Source organism: Rousettus aegyptiacus, unplaced genomic scaffold (assembly GCF_014176215.1).
Source record: "Rousettus aegyptiacus isolate mRouAeg1 unplaced genomic scaffold, mRouAeg1.p scaffold_m13_p_8, whole genome shotgun sequence".
Classification (NCBI taxonomy): Eukaryota; Metazoa; Chordata; class Mammalia; order Chiroptera; family Pteropodidae; genus Rousettus; species Rousettus aegyptiacus.
This window is the reverse complement of record NW_023416311.1, coordinates 211,361-228,417: the sequence shown is the minus strand read 5'-3', so window position 1 is coordinate 228,417 and position 17,057 is coordinate 211,361. Positions and strand designations below refer to the sequence as shown.

The window sequence follows — 17,057 nt, the reverse complement described above, 5'->3', positions numbered from 1 at the left end:
TTATTAAACTCCACTCTTATCACCCAAATTAAATGTTCTGTCTGCTTCCAGCTGAGACCCCAACTGATACAGATGGTTTTCTGTCACTCACAACCAATAATCCCAATTATTACAGGAAACAGAATGTCAAGGATCCACTCCACTGCAAGCACCGTGTCCGGGCTTTCACTCCTGTTACTGGCCCTTCTCACTCACCCCCCCACCCCCAGCTTGTCACACAGGCCTCTGCACGTGACAACTTACCTCTCTGGCCCAGGGCTGCCTCCTCCCCCAAGCAGGGTATGTCTTCCCCTTCGCTGGGGTCCTCCAGCCAGACGCCGAGTGAGCGGAGATGCCTGCAGGGCCTTTCTCTCCAGTCCTGCGGGAGGGAGGGACAGAAACAGGGGTTCAGGTTGTTGACGGAGCCCAGACATAACACTAAATTACAGCACCACTTCTGCAAGGAGGGCAGCAGGTCTCGAAACCAATACTTACCTGTGGGGACGACAGCCGTGTCTGCAACCTGAGCTGAGGGTCGTTTTTCCTGTGCCAGCTCTACCTCAGGAAGTTAGTCCAGTGGACTCTGACCAGACTGGTTGTCGAACCCATTTCTCTCCTGAGCCTGTGGCTCCCAAGCTCACCCCCAGTCCTGGCGCAGCAACACCGGTCCATCCCTCCCAGCCCCTCCCTCCCTCCACCAGCCTCCCTGCAGGGCCGCCGACCTCCCCCCCACCACACTGCACACGGCGGAGGACGGGCTGGCCCTCCATCAGTGGTTCCGGTGACAAATGCTCTCATGGAGCAGAGGGACAGATTAACCTTTCAGCAGGGGTGGCAGGCGACAACTAGGAAAAAGATGGCTCAATCCTTTCGGGGGGAGAAAAGGGTGGACCTATTTCTCCAGCTCCCCACGGTGACCGTATTTCAGCTGTGAAGAACCAGGAACAAGCAGAAGGCTCATTCTCCGGGTGGCCTGGGGACATCGTGCATGCTAAGCCTGTGTGCCTTCTCTGCCACCCCTCCCTGGGTTTCGCTCAGAGGCAGCCAGCGCGAAGCAGAGGTGACACGGCAGGAAACGTTACACACTCAGGGCAAGTGCTGGGGACGGGAGTGAGGGCAGGGGTGCGGCCGCGGGTACAGAGGCACCGCGGTGTCCCAGGAGACTGCCTTTCCAGCCCACGAGTCCTTGCCTACTCTAGACCGGGGGGTCACGGCTGCGAGGTGGAGCTTGTGTTTGCAGCCCAGACCTGCCTTCCCCCCAAAGTCGGCGCACACACGGAAAGCTCCCAGAACGGCGCCTGACAGCGAGCACGTGTCACAGACGTCCGTGGCTGCGTGATTTCACGCAGCTCTCATTTTTAAAGCACTGTGGTCGGCTCCCCCCCAGAGAGAGACAGGTGCGCACGCAGGCTGGGACTCACACTCGGGTCCACTGTCTTGCACCCCAACACAGCCAATGCCTTGTGGCCCTGCTCCTCCCTCCACCTGCGGCCACCTCGCACAGCCAGGAGTCCCTCAGGCCCCCAGCCGGAGACACACACATACCCGGCGCCTGTGCTTCGCGGGGGAGGCCTGCTTGGATTCGTCTCAGATGAGAAACCAGTACCACCCTGTGCAGACGTGGTGACCGAGACCGGGAGACGATGCTGAGAGGGTCGAGGACAGAGAGGAGGGGCAGGGCACAGGAATGGAAGACGCGTACCCAGCGCCCATCGCTCCTGTGTCCCGACCTCAAATCTGTGAAGGTGCACAGACCATCTTCCCACTCCCCGTACAGTGGGGCTCGCAGAGTATCCCCAAGGCCACACACGGCCCTGCTCCAGAGCCGTGGCCACTGAGAGGCCAGGGACATGGAATCATGCCGTCTTTTGAGAACACGGGCCTGGGACCCCAGAGTGCCACTGTGTCACAACTGTCTTCTTTACAGGAAGTAAATGGCATGAACAGCCGTCATCGTACTATGGTCCCTAAGGGAGGTGACGTCCCTGCTTCCCTTCCCGTCCTAACAGGAGGAGGATGGACTCATCTCTCCACTGTCCGTTCAGAGTTCGTTTCTATTTAAACCAGAGCTGCCAGCCTGTTCCATAAAGGGATGGTTGGCAGTATGGCCCTGTGTGTTCCAAGCACACGAGGAGATGTGACGATGCCAGCCGGGCCCACAGTTTCAGCCCTGAGGGAGGTAAAACCAAGTGATGTACGTCCACTCGGGCTCCTGACACAGTCAGCCGTCACGCTCGGCCCGACAGGCTCAGCTGGAGGTCTCTGCTTACTCTGCTGACATCTGCCCCCAGACCTAAAACACTGGCCACAGCGTTAAAGAGCCTCATCACGTAGGGGCTCCAGCCCTGTGACCACTGTGTCTGTGTCCTGCAGTATCTATAGCACTGAAATCCCAAAGGGTCTGCTGGAGGCCTGGCCCAGATGGTTCAGCGGTCCCAGCCTTGACTGTCACAGGCAAGACCAGGGACAGTCTGGGTGCCGATTTTACCAATGACCTCTCCAGAGTGACATGAATTGTTTAAAGTTCTCCCTTGTCCTTAACCTCATAGGGCAAAATATGGCAAACAGAATGAAATTGCATGTCCTTTGACTCAATTCAAAGGAATGTGCTTGAAGGCAAGCAGGCCCCGGGTGCCGGGAGCAGCTGCGGGAACACAGCGCAAACCTGAGGGTGTCGGGCAGTGGCACGAACCCCAACATGGTTCTCGTCGTATCTGCTGCACCGTTGCAACCTATAAACACCTCTCCACTTCCAATTAGCATTGCTCTGTCTGCTGTCTCACTGAATATTATATTTAACTAATTTAAGAGGATTTGGAAAGAGTTTTCACACTTCACAAGAAAACGTAATGAAATAATTATAGCTCTGCCTGCGAACGGCATGAGGGTTCTACACAAGCCGCCTTCCCCGCGTCCTCCCCGGGAGGACAAAAGGAGCCGCCACTTCGAGTGCATTCGTCCACCTCGCCCTGCAGCAGGAGTCGAGGGGTACGGAGCCCGGGGGTGGGAGGGGGAGGTAGCCAGCCGGGCAGGAGGCCCTGCCTTGGCCACCAATGCACCTGTCCCCAGGAAGCACAGCCAGGTGCCCAAGCGGAGTAGGCGGCCCGGGGTTGCTGTTACCACAGCTACTTCACAGTAGAAAGGTGTCCACAAATGCAGCCACCAAAGGCACCGGGGTTTCGGTCACACCCTCTCATTGCCAAGTGCTGTGCTCTCCCCACCTCTGTCGACTTCTTAAGGCCTTTAGCATAAGATCTCCTGGGAGAGACGAGAATGTGAGCTGTAGCAGACGCGCTCCTCAGCACCAAAAAAAGCCACCAAACAGCAAGTCACTCAAAGGGTGACCAGTAAAACTACAGTCAGGGCACCAAGGCGGGGAGGACAAGTAGGCAATGCTGCCATATCTGAATTATGCCACCAAGAAGAAAACGAGACTTGGAGGGCAGCAGGACTCCTGACCTCCTGTACCCCGTCCCCTGCCCCCTCCCCCCCACGTCGCAGAGGTGGTCCTGGCAAGGCCACACACTCTCAAATGCTCCCGGGATGTCCCCAGCTCAATCCCGCGAGTGGACAGAGGCGGGAGCTCCTTCCCGCCTCTGGCTGTGGGGCCCGTCACGTAGGCAGCCCCGCTGGGCACAGGTGCTGAGGCGAGAGCAAAGGGTATGACAGCTTCCATGGGGACAAAGGCTCATGTCACCTCCTTAGACTGGGGAACAGCTCCAAGGCAGAAGGTGTCCCCGGGATACGTCCCACGTGGCGGGTGGACCCAGTCGAGGGCTATAGCCCCTGGGAACAGAATGGCGTCTGCTGTCCTGGCCCCGAGGCCCACCTGTCCCCACCTGCCAGCTCACCTGGCTCACGCTGCAGAAAAGCAGCCAAAAAACACAATCCCAGCCCTGGGACGAGCCTGGGAAGCGAATAAGGGAAAATTCGGCCACACCCTCTGAGGAAGTGGGGACAAGAAGACAGAAATCACAGCGACGGTGCCAGCCAGACTACCGCGGGGGCCGGGGGAGCCAGGAAACGGCCCCCGGAGGTGAGGACCCGTCTCTGGGGGAGCACACCCGTGCTCCCTGGTGACGATCCCCACTAGAACGAGGTCGGCACAGCGGGAATTCAGACAAAAGGAGGTCCTCAAAGAATGGCGTATCGGGAAGACACACAGCCAAGGCGGGACACGGCGACCAGGCAACATTTGTGCAGAACAGTGATTTAGAAACCAAGCAATAAGCGAGTTGGAGCTGGAAACTGCTGTGACACGAGCAGGCCTGACACGACTGGAGAAGTGAGCCGGAAACGAGCGTCCGCACAGGCGGCTGGGGCACACGGGCCGCGCCAGCCCCGCCAGTGTCCCCGCCGCAGAGGACGTGACAAGGACAGGACGCGGTGGGCAGCTCCGTCAGGGGAGTTTCCCGGAAGCAGAAGGGAAACTGAGCGTCTGGCGCGGAAGACTGCGTTCTCCAGGAAGGCCTGGTGCGAGCGACCCGGCGCCTCCCCAAGCCAGCGCGAGAGCGAGCGACGGCGGTCTGCGTCCCCGCCACGGTGCTGAAGGTCGGGAGCAGCGGTGGCCCTGCTCACGGAGGTCTCAGAGAGAACTGTGATTCCAAAACACCCCTCACGTCACTCAGCACACAGGCAACGGGCAAACGTGCTTCAGGGAGGGATAAACGGGAGTGACAGCTGCCTGAGCTCACCAGGAATAATGACGTGACGGGAAGACACGGCGAGGCAGGCCGGGCTCCGGCGAGGGCCCTGTGAGCGGCGAGTCCACCGAGTTATAGATCCCGGACCCCACAGCCTGGGTCTCACAGCTCCAGAACAAAGCACGAAGCAATGAACAGTGGTGAAGTAGAGGTACAGGCAATTCGCAGACACCGGCAGGGTTGGGGACACGGGGTGGGGACGTGTGTGCCGGCGTTTTCCATCTTCCCTATCGGGAGTCGCTCGGCACTGTCCAAAACTAAAAAGTTAAAAAAAAAAAAAAAAATCGATTCCTACCTCTGTGATTTTTTCCCCCTTAACATTAGAGGTTTCCTAAGGAACACTAGTTACAGTGAAGACTTACATTTTAGCAAATCTTCAATTTTACTCAAATGGTTTTTTCTTCTGTTAAATTCAAGAAATTTTAATAACTTATTTAAGTAGCACATACCCTATAATTCCATTTATTACAGCATCTCTCTCTTTCTGGAATGACTGCCCTTCATGTTGACAGTGGTTATTTTTAGGTGTAAAGATTTGGGTGATTTATTTTACTTCCTTCTCCTTACTTTGGCATTATTTGAATTAACTTATAATGAGCAGGGGTAGTTTTAAAAATGGAGTCATTATTTTAAAAACTAAGAGCCCGCACCTGCATTGTTACATAAAGATACTTCACCGGGGAAAGCTGAGAAAAACCGGGAGCAGAACCAGCTGCCTAATGCCGACCTCCGAGCCCCTCCTCCACCCCGACGCGCTCTGCCCTCTGCCCCCGAGGCTGCTGGCTAGAGAACCCTGCCAGGGTCATGCTTCGTGAGAACGTGGCACTAAATTAAAAAGGGTAACTAGCTAAACCAATGGACACTTCGATGAGCCAGGCCCCGTGCTAAGAACGTGCACAGATTTTCCAGTGCAGTTGAGGCCGCCATCCTGCTGAACAGCACAGTTATTGCTGGTGGCGTCAGGCACGGGAGACGGTGGCTCGGGGAGGACATCTACCCTGCCCAAGGCCACCTGGCAGGTGGCATGCTGATGGCTGTGTTACTGCTGGAGCTATCTAAAATCTGTAGTTGCTCCAGTGGCACTGAGGGGTCCTCGGTTTACTGCTGGCACAGTAAAGAATTACAGATCAGCAAGATTTAGGAAAAGTAAAATTTCGTGAAGAGCGCTTCACGAAGGAAGCAGGCGAGCTGAAAAGAACCATAACCGTGTGGAAACAAAGGTATGATTAAAGTGCGCGCCAAGGGAGGGGCATTCAGGAAGCAGAGCTGCTGCTGCGGCCCGACGGGTGGTCACAGGGGCCGTGTCCTGGGCCAGTGTACGCTCAGATGCCGTCTTAAGTGGTGCCCTTCCCAGGACAGTTGCGTCTGGCTCTCAGATCAGACATCTTCGCTCACGCTTCACTTTCACCGGGAAATGAGCCCTGTGGCATCTCCCCTGGGCCTTTGCCCCACCTTGCTCTGTATCCTCTCGCTTTTGATAAGAATAATATGGACGCGAGAAAGAGTTGGTTTTTGCATTCCCCCAAATGCAAAAGGAAACAAATGGCCAGACAAGCACAAAGATACACGGCGGCGGCTGACAGTCAGCCCAGTCCGGGGACACAGCGGGGAGGAGTGGGGAGTGCGGCGGGTCTGGAGAACGTGCCCTCAGCTCCAGCCAGCTGAGGTCATGTGGGAACCACGAGCCCAGAGTGGTCAGATTTTCTGATTTTTCAGAAGCCAGAAATACAAATTTTACATAAAAATCCCAATTTTAAAAGTAGGCAACTATTTTAAAATAATTTTAAATTCTGTGTCAGCCACAAAGACCCATATTTCTAACGCCCACTAGTTTGAAGTCTGTGCTATTAGACAACGGAAAGGCAATCTACAGACTGGGAGAAAATATTTGCAAAACATCTTTCGGATAAGGAGTAAATGCCCAGAATATATAAGGAACTCAACTCAATCGCAAACAACCTGATTAAACCACGGGCAAAGGACCGATTATGTTTTTTTCTAAAGACGACATACGAATGTTCAAGAGGCCTATGAAAAGATGCTCAGCATCACTTGTCACCAGGGAAATGCAAATCAAAGCCGCAGGAGGTGTCACCTCACGCCCGTTAGGCGGCTGTTACGAAAGGGGAAGAAAGCGATCGGGTCGGGAGGACGTGGGGAGAGGGGCCACGCGCACGGCTGGTGGGATCACAAACTGGTGTAGCCGCTGGAAACAGCACGGAGGTTCCTCGGAAAACGAAGAAAGGATCACACGGCCCGGCAAGGCCGCCTCTGGGAGTCTGCCCAGAGGAAACGGGTCGGACGTCAAAGAGATGCCTGCGGCGTGCACAGGGACGGGGACGTGGAGCAGCCTCGTGTCCGTCAGCAGATGGCTGGGTGAGGGCGCGCGCACACACGCACACACACACTATTACTCAGATTTTACAAAGGAGATTCTGCGGCCACGTGCACAAGCCTGGACGACATCGACGCTAAAGGGAATAAGCCAGACACGGAAAGCAAAACGCACGACCTCACTTCTGTGTGGCCCCTAAGACGGTGGACACCTGGAAGCCGGGCAGGGACGTGCGGGTCCGGGTAGAGCGCGCAGCAGTGCTGGAGGGGCGAGAGTGGACGCCGGCGTCACTGACACTTTGCTGGACCCTGGACACTCGCTGAGGAAGCGGCTGCCAGTCATCCTCATGCTAGATGGCAGCCGCTGTGTGAGGCGGTGGCCCCTGTGTGAGGGGACGGCCATCAACACGCTGGGCACTCGCAGTCACTGCACTGTGCATGTTGCATCATGTCAAACACCTCACGTGTACCGTGTTTAGTTTTAAAGTAAATTTTCAAAACGCATGAGCCGGGAAGTTGGGTGTGGCCCTGGAGCTGGGGGTGGTATCTGCAGCCCACGCTCATGTGTGGCCCTCGTCCTCAGTCATTCCCACAGGGCCCCCTCTCCCTAGCCGCCTGTCCAGGCCTCTGAGTACTGTGACAGTGCAGATGACCCTGACCTCACAGAGGCATTGCTCGTGGCCAGGTTATCCCGACTGGGCCTTGAGTGCGTGTCGACCCTGAGTGAGCGTCGCCGTGTCCCCGGACGGCTTGTTCACACATCTGGGCCCCGAGTGTCTCACGCACGAGGTCTAGAGGGCCCGAGAACCTGCGTCTCTAGCGTGTGTCCATGTGACGCTGCTGCCACTGGGCGGGCACCACACCTGGAGACGACCGCTTTAGACCACAGCGAGCATCTTCCATGTGGGACAGGGGCAGTGTCCAGCAGGTCACTCCTTCAGCACCGTGCATGGGCACCTCGGCCACATGCCGATGGGGAGCGGCCAGGCAGAGCCGGACGAGCCAGCAGAAGCCACACGGAGTGAAAGCTGGTGGAGCCCTCGGCCGCTCTGATGAGACTGCTGAGGACGACGAGGAAGCTCGTCCTCGGAGCTCCCGCCCTGCGCCTTCCAGCCCCGCTCTGTGGGAGGGTCAGCCCGCCCGGCTCTGCGCGGGGACAAGACGCGGTGTGCCGGGCAGCCAGGGCCAGGACGGGCGTGAGGGTCCGGGCGGAAAGGCAGCCACGCGGGTCGCATTTCCAGACTTCGCGTTTCCTGGGGTGGCTCCCTCACACTGTTCCCTCGAGTCCTCAAGACAGAAGACTGTCGCCACCTCCGAAAACGGCGAACTCCAGTGCGCACTGGCTCGTGCTCTTCTCGCCTGCGGCTCCCAGTGCCGGCGGGCGGCATCGGGTGCCCTCCCCTCCCACACACCGGACTGCGTGCGACCCGCCCCAGACCGAGCCGTTTATAAGCGAGACGTCAAGGTGCCCTTCATCTCAGCACCTGTTCCCGGCGACGTTCCCTGGCTTGGGGGCCCCACTAGGACAGGCAGGCAGCAGGATGAAACGCCCTCCGGGCTGACGCTGACTGGAATCGGCCGTGAAACTCCCCGAGGACTCGGCTCTAGCCACGAGGCTGGGGTCACACAGGACGCCCAGGGTCACCCTCCTGCTGGGACTGTGGGAGAAAGTGCCAAAGAAGAATCCAAGCCACAGACACTGTGCACTGGGTTCACTCAGCCCAGAGGCAAAACCAGATCACATCCACTGTCCTCATGCTGCTGCCCCCTTGCGCAGGGCCCGCACAGGGTGGCACACCCCGGGTCACACACACGTGAGCACTGCCCACCCCGCCTTCCCACCATCACGGCTCAGCGCTGGGGGCAGTCACGTGGCCACATCCTCGTGACTGCAAGTATTTGCTGCAGCGGCCACCGGTCATCGGGCACCCACGGCATGGCCACACGTCCTTTCTCATGCCATCCGGCCCCAGGGGACTGCATATTTCCTCAGATCACAGGCTGCTATTGTTTTTCTTGACACATGTCCTGAGTACCTAAACCGTGCCCGGCACAAACACACGCCACGCTTCTGTAAGATGCTGACACAGGGACCTGGGGACGCCGATTCTGTCATACCCTGTAAATCTAAAAGTACTTCAAATTAAAAAATTAACAACGCTGGCAGGCAAAAATTAAACGAGGGTTCCCACAAATGCAGACCCGGCTGCCTTGCCCCTCCTCCTCCTAAGCCTGGCCCAGGGCTCTGGGCCACTGTCACAGCCTGCCATGCACAGCTGGCTCATGCAGGTACCGCCTAGTGCCCAGCGCAGGACTCCCCGACACCACCTGACCATCCTGGGGCTGAATGCCCCACAAGGCAATTGAAAGACTGTGTTGTAATGAGCCTTTACAAAGCTCACTCAACCCGGCGAAATAATTGTTTGACTTGATGTGAAATCTGAGCGGCAGCTGGTCTCTCTGGAGCGCGGCTCGGCGGCCGCTGGTGCACATTTCAGCGTCTCAAATTAGCAGCGGTTTGGACGTCTCCCTAATTAGTTGCTGCACTGCTTGAGGTGTCATTTTATTTTATTTTATTTTTATTTTTTTATGAGCCAGATAACATATTGCTGCTTCAGTTTCTGGAAGATGGGGAGCTATAAATAAAATGATAATTTACTTGGAGTCTATCACACAGATATACCAAGTTCAAAAGTAAGTTTTAATTTGACTAATGAGATGAAACTTTCTCTGCATAGTGTGGGCTATGGGCACGACTGTCATGCTGTCATGCGGAAGAGCCGCCCCCAAAGGCCGGGAAGACAGCACAGCCAAGATGGCAACCCAAACTTGATCTGCTCAGCAGAGGGGGCAGCATGGGGTCCGGTGGCCGCAGCCCCGTCCTGTCCAGAGACCGTGGGCCTCCTCCATCCCAGGGGAAGGAGCGCGCTCAGGCTTTGTCCACCAGGGGCCTGGTGACCATGGAAACGTCGTAGATACGTGAGAACGGCTGGTGGCGGAGCTGGTGACCCGGTGGGTCGGGGCTGTACTCAGAACCCAGGCCCCTGAGGTCAAGTCCTGCCTCCTCTATCAACTGGCTGTGCCGCCTCAGGCAAACCCCTTAGCCTCTCTGTGCCCCGCGTCCTTCCCCATCAGGCTGCTTGGGTGAATTAACTGGCACATGCGCAAACTGCGCCGAACTTACAGAGTCAGAGGACGTGGCCGGCTCTGGGAGTGAGTCTTGCCTGGCACACGCGTCTCACCATGGGCAAGGCGGCTAGATGTGATGGGGTGTGTGGCAGCACGATCAGGTCAACAGCTTATTCAAATACAGGGAGGGAAGAGGAACAGGCTGAGAAACATTAAGACACGAACCTGCAGCAGCAACGGGGGAACGGTTTCTCGGGCTCGACGCCCGTGTGACCAGCTGTTGGGACGGGACGTTCAGGGACCAGACGGGCCATTGTGAGAACTCGGCCTTCACTCCTGGACTCTGATCCTGGCTCGTCGCTTCGCTTCTCTGTGCCCGAGGTGCCCTATCCACAGAGTGGAGCCGATGAAGTCGCGGACAGGACGAGACCACGCGTGGGGGGCGGCGCGTGCAGTGCCGGCCACGCCGGGAGCACGCGCTCTGCGGCCTGAGACCGGGTTCCTTTCCTCGTGTGTCACTGAGCGCACAGGGAGCACAGGGCTGACGAGAGCTCAGCCAGGCCTCTGAGCCGCCTCAGGGAGGGCACTTTCTCAGGCTCTGTGTCACTCTCCCTAATGACACAAGGAAGTGTTGCTGTTCGCTCTGCGAATATTTCACTGGCGGTCTGTACTTGTCACATCCCACCGGTGAGTGGGCTGTGACAGAGGGACACAGCGAGGTGGGACATTCGCAGCTGCCCGTCAGGTCCTGGCGGGTCCGGGGAGCCTCGGAGGCGGCTGGCCAGCCTCCCGCCGCCCGGGCAGCGTGCTGGAGACGACGCCGAGTTAGCGCCGCGTGGCTCGGCGTGCTCCCTCAGCCGGTCCCTCTCACTGTGATGCCCCAAAGAAAGGGCTGCTTCAGTTCCAAAACGGAATTAAAGTGACTGAACGCCGCGCCTTGCCGCTCCGGGGGCCCCACCAGAGCAGAAAGAATTCTGGTCTTGTGCTCGGGGAGGACAGCTGAGGGACAGAGGCCACCCCAAGCACTCTGCATCCAGAGGCCAAGGCCGTGCAGTGTGTCTGGCAGCGCATCCTGACCTGAGTGACACCGCGGTCAGGAACGGTGCTCAGCGTTCTACAGCCGGTCACACTGTGACAGAAGACCGGGGGCTTTCCCAGGGACAAACTAAGACACGTAAAGCTGTGAATTCTCGCCCCTGAGCTGACCTTACTCCAAAGCCCGACAGGCTCCTGTTGTTAAACGTCGGGGGAGGGGAGACCACAGGGAGAAGAATCTTACAATCTACTGGAAGAATCACGTAGAAAACTCTGTATGGAAGACGCCTCCGGCTGTTTTTACCCACCGACGGAGACAGAACGGTGGAAGCACAATGTGCACGGCTGAAGCCTGTGGCGGGCGGCTGCGTGGAAGCTTTTCATTCTCTATGCTCCTGCCACGTTTCCGGCCTCCGCAGCGAGCAAATGGCACCTCACAAGCAGAAAACAATGTGCTTTAAGTGTGACACAGTATCCAAAACTGAGTGTGAATCACTGACGCCCAAATGCCCACAACCCAGGAGTGACGGAGGACGAGCGCTTCCTGAGCCCAGCCGAGCGTCTAATCCCCGACGACCCTGAGGACAGGGCCGATTTCCAGCGCCCACCTCCTGGCCTCCCACACGCTAAGCTCCACGCTAACAGCCGGGCGGGGCTGCGAGCAGCGTCCACACCCGCACTGCACAGGGGAAACACGCTGGAGAACGGAAGGGGTTGGCCAAGGGCACAGAGGTGGGTCAGGGTCACGGAATTTAGAACAGAATTACTATGTTCCTGACGAAGAAGCCACTGGGTGTGCCATGGTGCCACCGCTGAATATTTAGGGACCATCTCAAACAGCTGAATATCTGAAGGCAGCTGTTTGATAGTTGCATATCTTTAAATTTTGCTCTAAATGATATCATTTCTTTTAAATAGACTAAGCAATGATGAATAATTAGCAATTAATAATTATTATGCCTCGTTAACTTAATAAAGGATCACATCTTTATGGAAAACGCAGAGCTAATTGGGAAAGAGAGTTAACCCGCGCTTTTCCGGCTTCCCGGTTGGGAGGAGACGCCCGGAAGCTGGGACACTGCTCGCCTGGCACCAGGCGACTCAGGCTGCTGCTCACTTAGGACCGAGTGGAAGCCGGAGAGCCGGCCTCGCGACCTCAAACCTGCAAAGAGCACGTCACTGAGCAAACAGAAATGTCAGGAAACAAAGCAGAACTACACGCACAGGTCCCCGCTCAGCAGGGCTGCGTGGCCTGTGCCCAGGACGTGGGGACGTGCGCGCGGCAGAAGTCTCAGCTGCAGTGGACACCGGTGCCCCTGCGGGCAGGCAAGCACGGGTCAGAGAGGAGGGGGACAGGGCTGGCTGTCGCCAGGCATGACCCAGGGTCTCCATTTTGCATTTTGCCTCCTGCCCCCGTCTGTCTCCCGGCAGGACATAGGCCACAGCCCTCCACGTGCTCCCCGCACCCCGTCCTGGGCCCCACCCTGGTGGGGGGGTGCCCTGGTTCCTTGTTTAGAGCCCTCATGCTGGCTCCTGCTGCCCTGGGAAAAGCCAGAGGGAGGGAGCCACGTGTGACCCTGGAACCCTCTTCCTGCCTCCCACCCCCACTGGATGCCCTGGTCGGCAAGTGTCCAGGGTCCACCAAGTCCACACCCATGCCCATCTCCTCTGGGGGCGTCCTGCCTCCTGCTCATCAGAGCCCCCCCCACATGGCCAGCGTGTCTGTGCTTGACATGACCTTCGAGGCTAGCCAAATTCTCCTGCGACCGCTCGATTCTCCTCAAGAGCCCCTGCCGCGTGCTCGCTCAGAGAGTGACACCAGCGAGCGTGAGGCCCAAAGGCCTGGGGATGGCAGCTCCGGTGTCCGCAGGAGGACAGCCAGCAGCACGTGCGGAGCCCTAGCCTGGACCAGGGGTTGGGCTCGGCCGGAGTCGGCCGCCCTCACTGGCCACTGCAATCCATCGTTCCCTGGGGAACAGTGCCCGGCGCCTGCCAGTCTCCAGCCCTCCACGCAGGCACAGCCACGCCTCGCGCTCGGAGAGTGTCGCCTCGGCCACCGGGCAAGACCCTGCACTGTGCGAGCCCAGGAGCGAGTGGTGTCACGGTTGCAAGTGTGGACGCCCAACGTGACGCAGACCCCGCATCTGAATTCCGGCTCTGCCACCGTGCGGCTGTGTGGCTTCGGGCGCGTCGGGTGTGCACTGTGCGCATCCTTTCGCTGGGAAAGTGGACGTGACAGCAACGCCGACACCGGGGTGTGGAACCTGCCTAGGGCCCAGCGCGTGCTCGGTGCCACATGTGGCTGAGCTGTTATCGCCATGGCGTTGGCGTTTTGAGAAAGGCCACGACAGAACTGGACCCAGAGACCCAGTCCATCCGCCGTCACATCTAACAGTGAGCACGTCGAGTGGGCACTCGTGAACAGAAACCGGGCACAGGCGAGGCAGGTGCCGCCTCACCTATCATGCGGCGGGAAGCCCGATACGGGGAGGGTGTCAGGAGCTTCCACCCAAGGTCACAGAGGCAGTGGCAGAGCCGGGACTCAGCCCGAGCCTGTCTGTCCCCCGGGCCCGGAGCGCCCCCTGCGCTGCCTCCTTTGGTCGCCACCCTCCGTCCCTCCCTCCGTCCGCGGCACCTGTCCCCTTCGGTTTGCGGGCCAACCCCCACTGGTCCTTCCAGCGTCTGCAAAGATGCCCCGTCGCCGGGCAGCTCCCTGACTTCCTCGGGCCAGTGGCACGTTCCGCCTTCGTGCTCAGCCCCTGCCTGGCCACCAGAGTGGGCGGTAAAACCCCCAGACCTCCGAGGCTCGACCGCGATGTCTTCTTTCCCTGTCACATGGCGTGACCATCTGGGGTCACCAGCCTTGCTCCAGGGCCCAGATGGGCCGAGCAGCCTCTATCCAGAATGTTCCGAGCCATGGCAGAGAGCAACGAGGGCGGCGTCGAGGGCCCAGCATGGACGAGCTCACGAGGCAGAACTTGTCCTGTCGGCTCACGTCTTATTGTCCCAAAGCAAGCCACCTGGCCATACCGGACTCTGAGGGGAAGGGAAGCACAGCTCTATGCGGCCCTCCTGCTGGTGGACATCACGGTGTCCACTGCCATGGCTCTTGTCACGCCATGAAGCTATGGACCGTGACCTGTGTCCTTCCGGGAACCTGTCCAGGCTGTGGTCTTTACCTTCTGGACACTGAGCCACCCGGCACCTGCACCAAGCAGGCACCAGCCACCTGACGGTTGAACAGACAAGTGACGAGGTGCCCGGGTGAAGTCCCTGAGTCCCCAGCCTCCCCGCCGCGCAGACAGGGCACGTGCACGACCACTCCTGCCACCAGCCCGCTCTCCCGTGTGGGCCTCTACACGTGCCGCCCCTCTCTCGGAGCACATCCCCGAAACCCGAGGGCCCTGAGACGCTCCCGCGGCCCCCTCGTCCGCCACAGCCCTCTCTGTCCTCACGCCTGTTGGCTTCGTGAGGGTGTTTGTCTTCCTGCAGACAGCCCGGCCCTTGACCCTTATGAAATTCGTATTTGTAGACTAAACGGTGAATGAATACGTAAGTGTGTAAGCACACGACTGACTGCCACAGTGTGGAGAGACCCCCGGGACCTCCTCCCACCCACTGCAGGAAACAGCGTCTCGAGCCGGGCGACACACGCACCCAGACTCCCTGGACTCTTCTTACACCCTCGGCCTCGCGGGGTCAGCTCGACGCCGTCCATGACACGTCCTGACCAGCAAGGTGACACGGCTTCCGCGTAAATCTTCCTGCTTGTGACTTTCTTAGGCAATGTTTTCTGAGATGTGACAGTAAAATCACAAGTTATAAGAAAGATAAATTGGCCTACATCATAATTAAGAACTTCTGTGCTGCAAACGGTCCTCTCAGGACGGTGACGGGGACATGCTCGGTAACGCCGGGACGGCCACACCGGGACAGACGCTCACTGGGCTCGGCAAGGCGATCGCATCGTAACGGGTACAAACATCGAGTCGCTATTCTGTACACCTGACACTGATATAATATCGTGTGCCAACTACATTTAAATGAAAGGACGTAAAAAGCCCACAGAATGGGAGAAGGTATTTGAAATTTATATATCTGACAAGGAACTCACATGCAGAACATATAAAATGTTCTTAACAGCTCAATCAATAGAAAGACCAATGACCTAACCCAATTAAAAATGGGCCAAACATTTGAATAGCTTTTTCCCCAAAGAATATATACAAACATCCAATAATCAGATGAAAAGATGCACAATGTCATTGGTCACTGGAAAAATGTATTTCAAAACCACGATGAGGTTCCACTACACACTAGGACCACTGTAACAAACAAATGGACAATGACCAGTGGGAGCCGGTCATACTGGAACCCACGCACCCCACCGGGGGACCACAAACCCGTGCAGTGCTGTGGAAACACCCGGGAGGCCCACGGAAAGCTAAACACAGAGTTACCACGTGATCCGGCCATTCATCACTAGGCACATGCCCAGGAGAGCCGAAATGCCCACAGGAAGCCCTGCACACGAGCGTTCACAGCCGCGTGGTTCGTAAGAGCCAAAAGACAAACAGCCAGCACCCATCGGCTGCCTGACACGTAAAACCCGTACACCCACCCGCACGGCACAACGTTCTCAGGGGGCAGCAGAAAGCACCATCACACCTGTGCCGTGGACGACCCCCGGAAACGTGACGCTCACTGGAAGCAGCCCTCCCTGCAGGAATTCAAGCAGAGGCCGGACGGCGCTGCTCAGGGTTCTGCCAAGGACGGGGAAAGGATCTGAGCAAGGCCACTGTGAAGTTCCTTCTAGTCCCAAGAGCCGATGGCGGGAAGCCCAGCCGCCCACCGGACACCCCACACAGCACGAGGGCCCGTGTGAGTCAGGCATGTGCCTGCCGCTGCCGGGCCTCAGTGCTAAACAAAACAGTGGGGCTCCCAACTAAAGCCCTTGCACACCTTGGGGGAGGGGACGGGGAGCCCTGGGTCAGGTCTGCGGAGAGGAGAATGATGAGGGAAGGTGGGGCCCAGCTTTCGCCCTGCAGGGGCCCCCTTTAGTGAAGATGGGAAGTGAGGGATCAGCTGAGACACAAATGACATGAACCAGCCAGATGGGGTGGGGGGAACAGGCCCAAATGAGGAAATGGGGTCCCCCCCGTTGGCATCCTGCCCCTATTAGGCCCCACGTTCCGCTCTGCTCGGGGGTGACAAGGCGGCTGCCGCCTGCCCTAACGAGCCGTCTCTGGGCTGACCTGATGCCAAGCCCCGCCAGCCGCCAGGCCACCGCCAGCAGGGTGAACACACAGACTAACTCACGTGGAATGACACACGCTGTACGTGGGGCCCTGACACCAACACAGGCACTTCCTCCCCGCCAAACAAGCCCACAGATCACGGGACCCTCTGCAGCCGCTCGTAACCCACCAGGGCGTGAGCAGAGGGACAGACGGCGGGCAGGGCAGCCGAGGCGCTGGGCCCGAGCGTGTGAGCCAGGGGCCCGCTCAGGGCCCCCGTGTCACTGTGCGTGGCTGTGAGCGCAGCACCCCAGGGCCCGCTGTGCTGGGTAGTGGAGCTAATGCAGGTCGAGTGTGGGACCAGGGGACATGCACCACATGCGCCCGCTAAGGGCTGGGCAACTGCCCACACAGGGCGGTCGCTGGGTGCAAGGCCCTGAGAGGTCAGGGCTCGCACAGGGAGCGGGCCCTCGGCGCGGCCGGGGGGCGTGGGCTCGCTCCGCACGGTCTTACGTCGTTTGTTTTGCTGCGGTGGCTGCGGCTGTGCTGTGTTAGCGGGATGAAGTCCAGGCGGGCAAAGTCACGTACGTGCACAGTGCGCACACACGCGTCTACTCCACTTATCTGCGCCTGTGAAAAT

At 58.4% G+C, this 17,057-nt stretch overlaps 1 long non-coding RNA gene across 2 annotated transcripts in view; it reads right to left on the bottom strand.

Annotated features, from left to right (window-relative positions):
* LOC107508843 overlaps positions 1–17,057 on the bottom strand; it is a 143,271-nt gene that overhangs the window by 1,986 nt on the left and 124,228 nt on the right. For both annotated transcript variants that reach the window (XR_004952572.1, XR_001596391.2), the window contains exon 3: positions 244–358. This is a non-coding gene — a long non-coding RNA (uncharacterized LOC107508843). The remainder of the gene's footprint in view (positions 1–243; positions 359–17,057) is intronic.